Below are 10,231 nucleotides of genomic sequence, written 5' to 3'. Positions count from 1 at the left end.
CTCTCCCCTACAGCCTGTACTCAGAACAACACTCCGCATAGCCAAGCCGTGTTCAAAGAAAGTTTGCTACTGGGCAATTGCTTCAGCTCTGTGGTTTTCCGTTCAAGAGAGAGCCGAGTTCATTGAACTTTAGGGCAGCTGTTTCCTCGTCTTCTCTCCACTGCAATAATACAGTTAATGGGATTATTTCCTGCACATAAGAACAGGGCTGCTAAGAAAACACTTTGGAGCGAAGGCTGTTTGCAGAGGCCAGGCTGAAAGGCAAGCTCACACCAGGAGGAAGAACAGGGCGTGTTTCCACACGAGCTCAGGTGGAGCGATGCCATCCACACCTCAGTCTGCCTTCCCCTCCGCCCCACTAGGCTCTGATTCACAGGTTTCTCAGGACTACCGGCCAGTTTCCCGGCCTCTCAGGTACTGGGTTAGCTGGCTGCCTAGGCCCAGGGGATGTTGAAGATCGTGTGGATACACGTCCTTGTAAATGGGGATGGAGACTCAGAAAGGGGCTATAGATGGGTGGGCAGCTTGTCCTGGGTCACACAGCTAGTTGGGATATGACCCGGTGGGGTGAATGGAGCATGGAAATAGGAAATTGCTGACTGTGGTTATTTAACTAGCTAGTAGATTGAAGTGGGGAAACTGAGGTGTGAAGAAATGAGATGGTTTGCCTAAGCTCTGACAGTCCAGAGGTGGTAAAAAAGAATTCAAGATGGGCCCCAGGGGAGGGCTCACCTCTCATTAGACCTCCTCCTATCAACCACCTTCTTTCAGCTCTTCTTAGAAAGAAGCTTCCGTGGGTCACCCCCTGTTTGCTGAGTCTCAGTATCCTCCCTCCCCCGACTGGCGGCTCCTGCCCTTCTGCTCAGGGCCCCTTTAGATCTTATCACTCCAGCTCCCAGAGACGGATCTTCACCTGGTCCATCCCGAAGCCCCACCGTGTGCACAGGTGCTCGGGTGGGTGGGGCCAGAGGACATTCCAGGAGAGAGGAGACAATGGCAGGGTTAAGAGGGCCATCCTCTTTCACACCTTTGATTCCAGTTAGTAAATCATTCTCCCGGGCCACACAAAGCAGTCTTTGAGCAGGTCTAGTCCCCGCACCCCACCCCACCCCCGGGTCCTGTGCCACGGATAGGCAGAGGCTACTCAGATCGCCCAGTGTCCAGGCGGGCGACCGGTCCTGAGTTCTCTGCCCCCACTGGCATGGGGATCAGGTTACCCCATTTAATCCCTGCCCCTCCATCCACCCTCTTTGTGCCTATTGTAATTTATAATGGGCGCATGATGCAACCTGCTAATTACATTGCTGGATTTCCAACACATCCCCGCTTCTCTGACTCAGGCAGCGGGCAGGAGGAGCAGCCGGCTGCTTTGTGGCTTATCAGGACTGGGTTATTCAGATCACACCCGACCCGCCTCCCCCAGCCTCCTGTCTTTGTTAACCCAAGCTTGCATCACCCCCTGCTTTCCATTTCTCTGGATTTTTTTTTTAACGGCTCTCTCTCTCTCTCTCTCTCTCTCTCTCTCTCTCTCTCTTTTTTTTTTATGAGCCCCTCCATCTTGCTAGCTAATGAATGACCGTGGGCCAGCCATGAGAGTCGCTTTGTTGCCTCTAGTAAATGTTACATGGTCGCAATTATAAGCTAACAAGGGACAGCTAATAATAATAATAATAATAATAATAATAATAATAAAAGATAATCTATTTTGTGGCCCCAGGGGTAGACATTCGACTCACTGCCTGGTTCCCTGGGCTGAATAATTCAGAGCCTTGGGGACCACAGGCTGGACAGGCCATCAAAGCCAGGGAAGGAGGGGAGGATGGCCGCTCTGGGCCTGACAGGGGTATAGCAGTCAGGATAGCAGTGGTGTTACCTCCAAACCTCCGAGGCAGCCCCCAGGAGGGCTTCCAGGTTCCCACAGGTGGGTGTCTGGTTTGTTATAGCTGCTTCCCAGAAGCCCCTCCACAGCTGTCATTGCCCTACACCCCCTCTCCACAGTGAGGCAGAGTGGGCTTGTGACAATACATGGGGGGATGGGTGTCACACCCCTGCTGTCCTTTTGGTGGTGAGCCAGACCTACCTCCCTTTACCACACATACCCATGCAGCAGAATGTGAGGGCAACAAGAGTGAGGCCCCATGGGATGGCAAGATGGTGTCCTCTCCTGAAGCCCCAAGGGCTTAAGCTTGATTCCCAATTCCCACGGTGGAAGAAAGTCTAAATGTTGTCCCATGACCGCCGTCCCAGTGTAGGCGAGTTATAAGCTCTTCGGGCCTAGGTTTCCCCATTTTCACACCAACATCCCATGGTGTGCACTGCAATTGCCCTACCCTTCTGCCCGCACCCACTCCACAGCACTCAGGCTCATGGTCACCATTGGTTTCAGGAGGCGCTCGGTAAATACTCCATCAGTAAGTTGCTGAAACTAGGCTGGAGTGGTAGCCCTGTGGGTAGACTACCCAGCATGTACACAGGGCAGGCCTAGTCATCAGTTAAGCCTCTGTTGACCCCTGCACTGGGGAGCTGGGAACAGGAGAACCCTTGATTCACAGTCAACCCAGTGACATAGTGTCTGTTAGGCTGAGTCACCTGAGGCACTGTCTTAAAAAGTAGCTGGAATTAAACTTTCTCCAAGGACTCTGGGGTACTAGGCTTATTACTAAGGGCCTTTCATATGCTACTTGATATATTTCTCCATCTTCTGTTGCAATAACAAAATACCTAGGGCTGGGGACAAAGGTGTTTAATATAGAAAAGTTTACTTGTAGAAGCTTGCCGTTCTATAGGCTCAAAACACCTGATTGGCTTTTGTTAGGGCAGCATGGTGTATGGTATCCTGTTGACATGCACTGAAGTGTGTAGAAGAGATTATACAGAAGTCAGAGAGACTCAGGGACCAGGCTAGCTCTTTCCAACAGCCTCTTCTCGGTGTGCACTTACTTGCTCCTTGAGACCAGCATCAGTCCCCTTTTGGGGCTAGTGGCTACATTTAAGCTGTAGCTCCCCATTAAGGTTGCTGGGGAGACATTCTAGACTCCATTTTTAAGCAGAGGCAACCGGGGTTCCGAAAGCTTAGAGCTAAAGCCTATTAGTGTTGGAGCTGGACCAAGATGTCTACCCACAGGCTCTCAACCAATGGCTGAAGCACGTTGAGAGCTTTGCCCAGGTTTCTTGCGTCCTGGCTGCAGTATGCAGGCGACCGCAGGCTGGACGGCAGGAGGAACAACCACTGGGACGCACCGCTGAAGAGCATCTTCAAATGTTGTGGTGGGGCTGTAGGCACCTGGAAACCACAGCTACCACATCTGGGTGGTCTGAACCAGCCCTGAGTAGGATGCTGGGTTAGTAGGCAGACTGGGGGGCACGATGGAGTATGCAGGAAGTCAGGACTCGGGGAAAGGTCTGTACCAATCTCACTCTAGAAGGACTCAGACAGTAGCAGAGCTGCCTATATAATTTGCAGGGCCTCTGGTTTTTTGTTTTGTTTAAAAAAAAAAAACAACAAAAAACAAACAACTATTAAGAATCTTAAACCAAATATGAGCCCTTTAGACTTCAAGTCTAAGAAGCCAGGCCTGACTAGTGGGTCATTTGTCCCTCATCCCCCACCTCAGGATTCTATGGCAGATGTCACCTTGTAAAGACCTGGTCCCTCGTTGTCTGATAGGGCCTATGTAACTCAGTGTGAGGTAGGACAGGCCAGCAGGAGGGCGGGGCATCTGGAGGTCTCCTGCCGTGGACCCTCTGTTAGCTGTGGAGACAGCTGTAGCAAGGTCAGGCCTGGGTTGGGAGTTGAACCCACCTAGCCTTTCTGAGACACTGCTACTGAGTCCACCACTGTAGAAAGGGGTCTGAGTGTCACCAGAGTCCCCGCTTTGGTCATTGCAGGAGATCCCAAGATCGCCTAGCCTTGAAACGCTGAGCAGGGAACACAGTCTCCAGAGGTGAGTCTCCAGAACACAGAAACTGGCTCTTAGCAGCGAAGAGGACCACGTTGCCTGGGACTTAACTGTTCTTTGCACTGCATGCTGTGCCCTTAAGGGGATGGGAGGATGGGATGTGGGGGAGTTCACTCAGCAGCTATGTGCACGCATGCGGATTTGTGTGGGAGGCACCCGTTCCCCACCAAGTGTACCCTACCTGTTTGCACACACAGTGTGTTCATGTACTCGGACTGTGTCACAGGTAGCTGCCAAATCCCTGGTCCCCATGTCTCCAGCTGGTCACCCCATCCATTCCAGGAGTCAGAGCTGCAGGACTGAGGTCGATAAGGACTGGCTGTCTTGTTTACATTAGACTCTCCTTTTCCCCAGTCAATACGTCCTTGGACGATGCGTATACCATCCTCTCTAAGCCTTGTGTCTACAAGAGGGGTTCAGGGCCACAGTCCTAAATACCTAGGAGGAGCCTAGGGAAAGCACACTGTTGTTTGTATCTCTGTGGCTGCCACACCAGACCCCAGACCTTGCACGGAAAGGAGAGCTAAAGGCCACAGCCATTCATCACCATAAATGTGGTGGGCAAGGTTCTAACTCAGCTGCCTGGAGCACAGAGGTGAGCAAGGTTGGAGTGCGGTACCACGGCCCCCACACAGCCCCCCAGACTCCGTAAAGCTTCCCTCTAACCTAAGGATGAATCCCCACTTGGAACACACACGTGGTCGGGCCTGGTGGGGTAGAGCACCTACAGTTCTCCAGAATCATGGGGCTGGCCCCAAAGGCCACCCACCCACTGCAGGGACTGGCAACCATGCAGGGCAAGGTAAACTACCCAAGATTGCTCTCTGGAATGTGGTGGCTGGGAAAGGTAACACGCATATTACTGCTATGTAAACACAGTTAAACTATTTACAAGACAGGCTTAGGCCTGGGGGCCCCAGGAAGCCCCTGCCATGTGGGGTGTGGGACCTACCCCTCTTCCAAAGCTCTGCTGGCCACGATGGTGAAGAAGATGATCCTTGGCCTTTTCTGGAAGCCACCCCACCCAGGTCCCCTTATGGGCCGTTCATTGGCCCATCGCACTGTCTGTTCACAGACTAGGGCTGGGGACAAAGGTGTTTAATATAGAAAAGAAGTTTACTTGCAGAAGCTTGCCGTTCTATAGGCTCAAAACACCTGATTGGCTTTTGTGAGGGCGGCATGGTATATGGTATCCTGTTGACATGCACTGAAGTGTGTAGAAGAGATTATACAGAAGTCAGAGAGACTCAGGGACCAGGCTAGCTCTTTCCAACAGCCTCTTCTCGGTGTGCACTTACTTGCTCCTTGAGACCAGCATCAAACTGCTCGTTTTGGAGCAGTTTGCAGAAGATGCTTTGCAAGTAAGTGCTCTGCCCCACATTCCAAGGAGGCCTTGGGAGAGATCTCCATGTAGAATGCAAAGCAATAAACGGAGGCAGAAGCCCCGTGCTTCCCTGAGGAGCCCCTCGGGGGCTGTGTTTAGGACTGTGGCCCTGAACCCCTCTTCTAGAGGGGAGAGCCAGTCCCCTGCCCAGAGCCTCAGGTCTAAAGGGGACAATTTTTGCCTAAGCTCATGTCTCACCACACCCAATCTAAGAAGCAAGGCTAGTCTTGAAGGCTCCAACATCCAGCCCACTTTTTCTTGGGGTGACCGGACCAGAAAGTTCAAGACTAGACATGAGCTGCCCTGAAGAGCAAAGGCCCCAAGGATGGTTGAGCTGTGCCTGCAACTGCAGATTCATAACCAGGGCTGGACCCTTCTCTGTGCCCAGGACAGATGTCATGCTTATCCTCTGCCTTCTCCTGGAAGTTATCCCCTACTGGCTAAATTCGAAAAGCTCGCCAGCTTCCCAAAGAGGTCGAAGCTGATACATGCTAGAGGGATTGCTTATGACTGAGTGAAGATGCTACTGTTCTCTTCCCAGCCCTTCCAGGCTCTGTCTGCCTGGCTGCCCCTCCTCCAGCCTCCCGGATTTGCTTCTGCACACGCTGGGGTCATCCTGAGCACCGTACCCAAGCCTTTTTGAGAAGCACTGCCCACAAGACCTCCCTTTCCCTCCCAGAACCCCTGCCAGCCCAGAGTGGTTACTCTGACTGACTTATGATGTTCCCAGATACTTAGTCGATGGTCTTCTCTGAAGACCTTGCTCCTAGTTTGGTGGCCCACAAATATTTCCTCTAACTTCCCACTACTGGGAAGTGGGAATTTTGGCTCTCTTACTCTGGTTAGGAAACTGAGATTGGGGGCGAGAATAGGTTAGCTCCCGGGGTCAGATGGCTTGCGGTATGGCAGGACATTCTGATATCCATGTTCTGATTACTGCACTGCTCTGCCCATGTGACCATGGACACTGAGGAACAAGGTGTGTCCTCCATCGTGCTGGGTTAGGAAAGGGTCCGATTCAGTTCAAAGGAACCATTTATTACATCGATTGATTTTGTGAGCTCATGTGCACCACATGCATGCAAGTGCCCTTTTGGCCAGTAGAGGGCGCTGGATTCCCTGGAACTGGAGTTACAAGTGGCTTAAACTGCCTGCTGTGGGTGCTGGGAACTGAACCTGGGTCCTCTGTCAGAGCGGTATGTCTTCTTAAATGCCAAACTGTCTCTCCAGCCCTGGCATAAGCCTTCAGATCAGTTCAGTAAACACATAGAAATACAACTGGGGACCCTATAAGATCCCCATAGTTAGCATTGTAGGAGACAGCCAGGTGGTCTCCCCAGGTGGCTGGAGCAGTTCTCATCCTTCTGGCAATGATGGGGAAAAGATTTTATTTTTGTTTTTGTTGTTGTTTGTTTGTTTCTGGGACAGGATCTTACTATGTACCCCTAGCTGGCCTGAAATTTGCTATATAGTTCAGGTTGGCCTTGAACTCAGAGACACCCTCCTGCCTCTGCCTCCTGAATGCTGGAATTAGGAGCTACCACACCTGTCTACACATTTTGGTGAGTTTGTTTTTGTTTTGTCTTTGCATTTATTTATTTATTTTTTATTTATTGTGTGTGCACGTGTATGTGTACGTGTGTGTGTGTGTGTGTGTGTGTGTGTGTGTTGTGGGGGAAGGGTAGGTGCATACATGTGGTGTGGTGCACACGTGAAGGTCAGAAGATGATTTTGGGGATTGGTTCTTCTGCGACGTGGGTCCCAGGCATTGAATTCAGGCCATTACATTAGTCTTGATGACAGGCGTCTTTATCCACTGGACTACCTTGTAGGCCCAGAGAGGGAGGATTTACATAAACTAATACCTAAGGAGCCCTATCATGGCCCTGGTCGCTGTGTGGAGATGATCTCACACACCCCTTGCCTGTTCCCAAGGTGGTCCTCATCTCTGATGAGCTGCCTGCTCTCGGTACTCCCTAGCGGGGTGACCGACAACTTCACCTTCTGAGCCAAGCCAAACCCTCCAAAAGCCCTCTAAGCCCCTTCCCATATGTCCCCAGGGTTGTCACGGTCCAGGAGGTAGCTGCCAGTTTAAGTCGGAGACAGGTAATCTGGATCCCTGCCTGGGTGTTCAGAAGATACACCCCCTAGTGTCCAACAGGCTTCTTCCAGGGCGGTGGGCTGGCTCCTTTACAGTGGCTGCTGTACTATGCTCCTGGGACTAGAAACCAACACCTTGACCTCATTAGCACAATGTTCTAGTCAGCGGTCTTAGGGAGATGTGATGATGTTAATTATGTGCTGATTTATTTAATTCCTGCTCTTGTAAAAAGAGTACCGTTTGCCTTCCTTCCCTTCCCCCGGGGCTTCTAAATTCCTGGGGGCATGGCAGGGGGTGGAGCTGCGGCAGTGAGGAAAGTGGACTGGACTCAGAGGTCACACAAACCCAGAGTCATTTGCTAGCTCCAGTGACCCTGAGTAACCTCCTTGAGCCCGGGATTGGGTAAGGATTATGAGTTTGGCACCGGGCCTGCCCTGGAGGAAGCTCTCAGTAGATCACAGCCTCTGTTATCAATGATTGTTAATTATTATTTTAGTCTATCGACTGAAGGATCATCTCTTTTGCTCCATGTCTGCACTGAACAGGCATCAGCAGAGAGGAATCCAGCAGAATTTCCTGCAATGTTCAGCATCTGCCCTGTTCAATTTGCTCCAGTGCTTTGAGCAGCTGAGGTGCTGAATGGCCGCCATATGCCAAACAGATCCAGAAAGAGTCACCTGCATCCTGTGGAGACTGGACCATGAGTGCAGATGCACAGGCCAAGAGCTTAGGGTCCTGGCTAGGCGGTCCGGTTAGGAAGTATTGAAGCAATGTTAGCAGCCACCCAGTGAGAAAAGTTACTGAAATACACGAAATCCTCCTGCCTCAGCCTCCAGAATAGCTGGGAATATAAGTCAGTGCCTCTGGATAACAGGCCTGTGTGTCTGCTCCATTCTGAATGTCTCCTGAGCTCAGGAAAAAGGAGTCCTTTCCACCACGTGAGGACCATGAGAATAGTGAGACACGTCTCATCTGGTTATACAGAACGCCCCTGGGAGAGGCAGCCAGGAGCACACACAAGAGAGGTTTGCTGAGCATCTGATGGTGGGGTGTGACCTTTCTCCATTCCAGTTGCTCTGAACAGGGAGTTGTAAAAGACTCTATCCTCTCTGAACACTGTTTCCATGGACTCATCTGCCAGGCTCGGGCTAATAGCTGGAGGTGGCAGGGCAGTACAGGAAAGCGACGAGCTTCTAAGAAACGGTTGAGCTGGATACAAAGCCAGGGCCCAAAGCTAGGTCTTTGGAATTCCCCCTTTCTGTCCAGCAGCTGGGAAACCAGTTCCTCCATTTCAGAGAACTGGTGCAAGCTTGTATCCTTTGCTTCTTTTGCAGCAAAAGCCTGAGCAGCTGTGGGTGGAGGTTTCCCAACTCCAAGACTCCTTGGTGTCCCCAGAGGCATAACCTCAAATTCCTCTCAAAGAACGAGAAGTCAATGATCCTCTGAGAGTCCCCAAAGCCCTTGCCTTCATCTTGGCTCACTACCTCCTGGCTTCTCGTAGGACAGGGCAGGGTTAAGGAGCCTCTATGAATTGTGTCTTTGTAGAGCAGTGGTTCTCAATGCTGCGGCCCTTTAATTGGGTTTCTCACGTGTGGTGCCCCCCAATCGTCTACTTCGTAACTGTCATTTGCCACTGATATGAATCATAATGTAAATCTCTGACATACAGGATATCTGATGTGACCCCAATGGAGCCTTGACCCACAGGTTGAGAACCACTGTCTTAGTCACCTGACCCACTGTGGGAGACTCTTGTTTCTGTAGCCAGGAGCAACAAAACACCAACGAGAGCCAAGGAGAAAACCGACCATCCCATGTGTGTAACATCTGGGCATGGGGCATGAAGGGTGGGGATCATCTTAGCATTCCTTTTTCTGTAAGAGATGGCAAGAAATGTAAGGCCACAATTCAAGAAGGACTTCTGCCTGGTGAGAGACTTGAGATAGCGTCCTGTTGCATTCAAGGCGGGGATCAGGCGGACCATGAGATACTCCAACAGAGTGGTGTTGAGGGAAATGTGGAATTTAGACACAAGACGCACAGTATGTTTCTCAGTTGGATTTGGGGTGACGGGGTACAGTGAGTGGTGAAGTCGAGATGTGGCCACCCCAGTAACAGGTCCAGACTCAGGCTCACTGCTTCTGCTCCGTCCACACTGCTCTCTACTGTAGACCACCTCACTGTAGAGACAATGAGACACTAGGATTCCTCCCAGAGGTCAGCACTGACAGGCCCCTATGTCTTTGTATAGGGAAACTTTCCCTAATCCCATGAAGGCCCTGGGGGGGGGGGGCTTTTAGATTGGCTTCCACAGCAGGACTTCAGCTTTTGAAAGACTGAAGCTTCAGGACGGCCTACCCAACTATCCAGTTCTGGGTCCAGGGAGGAATGAGATCACCTGAGGCTAAGATAGACCTCGGGTCAGCAGGTGAGGATGTTGACTCTGGGATCCATGGCCTCCTGCCCCACCCCCACCATGTTACTTGCTTATCTCAGTACTGTGACAAAGACCTAACAAACAACTTAAGAAAGGAAGGGGTTATCTCAGCTCATTGCTTTGTTATTACTTATTTATTTAGTGTGTGTGTGTGTGTGTGTGTGTGAAGTCAAGCAGATATACCATAGCTCACACTCTGTGAAGAGGTCAGGGGACAACTTAGGAGTCAGTTTTCTCCTTCTCCGTGCCCAGATGCTGTCTCTCATTGTTCCCGCTGTCCTGCGTACCCCAGTCTAGCTGGCCGCTGAGCTTCTGGACAACTCCCGTGTCCCCCATCCGCTCCAAGAGGG

At 51.3% G+C, this 10,231-nt stretch overlaps 1 long non-coding RNA gene across 1 annotated transcript; it reads left to right on the top strand.

Moving 5' to 3' along the window:
• The first annotated feature begins 221 nt into the window (after nucleotides 1–221).
• LOC102550162 (uncharacterized) lies at nucleotides 222–9,996 on the top strand. Its single transcript, XR_015629408.1, has 4 exons — nucleotides 222–414; nucleotides 3,889–3,944; nucleotides 5,885–6,905; nucleotides 7,990–9,996. It is a non-coding gene; the product is annotated as an uncharacterized LOC102550162 (long non-coding RNA).
• The last annotated feature ends 235 nt before the right edge of the window (nucleotides 9,997–10,231 follow it).

The sequence above is a fragment of the Rattus norvegicus genome, chromosome 9 (assembly GCF_021556685.1).
Source record: "Rattus norvegicus strain SHRSP/BbbUtx chromosome 9, alternate assembly SHRSP_T2T, whole genome shotgun sequence".
NCBI classification, from domain to species: domain Eukaryota; kingdom Metazoa; phylum Chordata; class Mammalia; order Rodentia; family Muridae; genus Rattus; species Rattus norvegicus.
Note: the sequence above shows the minus strand (reverse complement) of the source record. Positions and strands in the feature narration are given on the sequence as shown.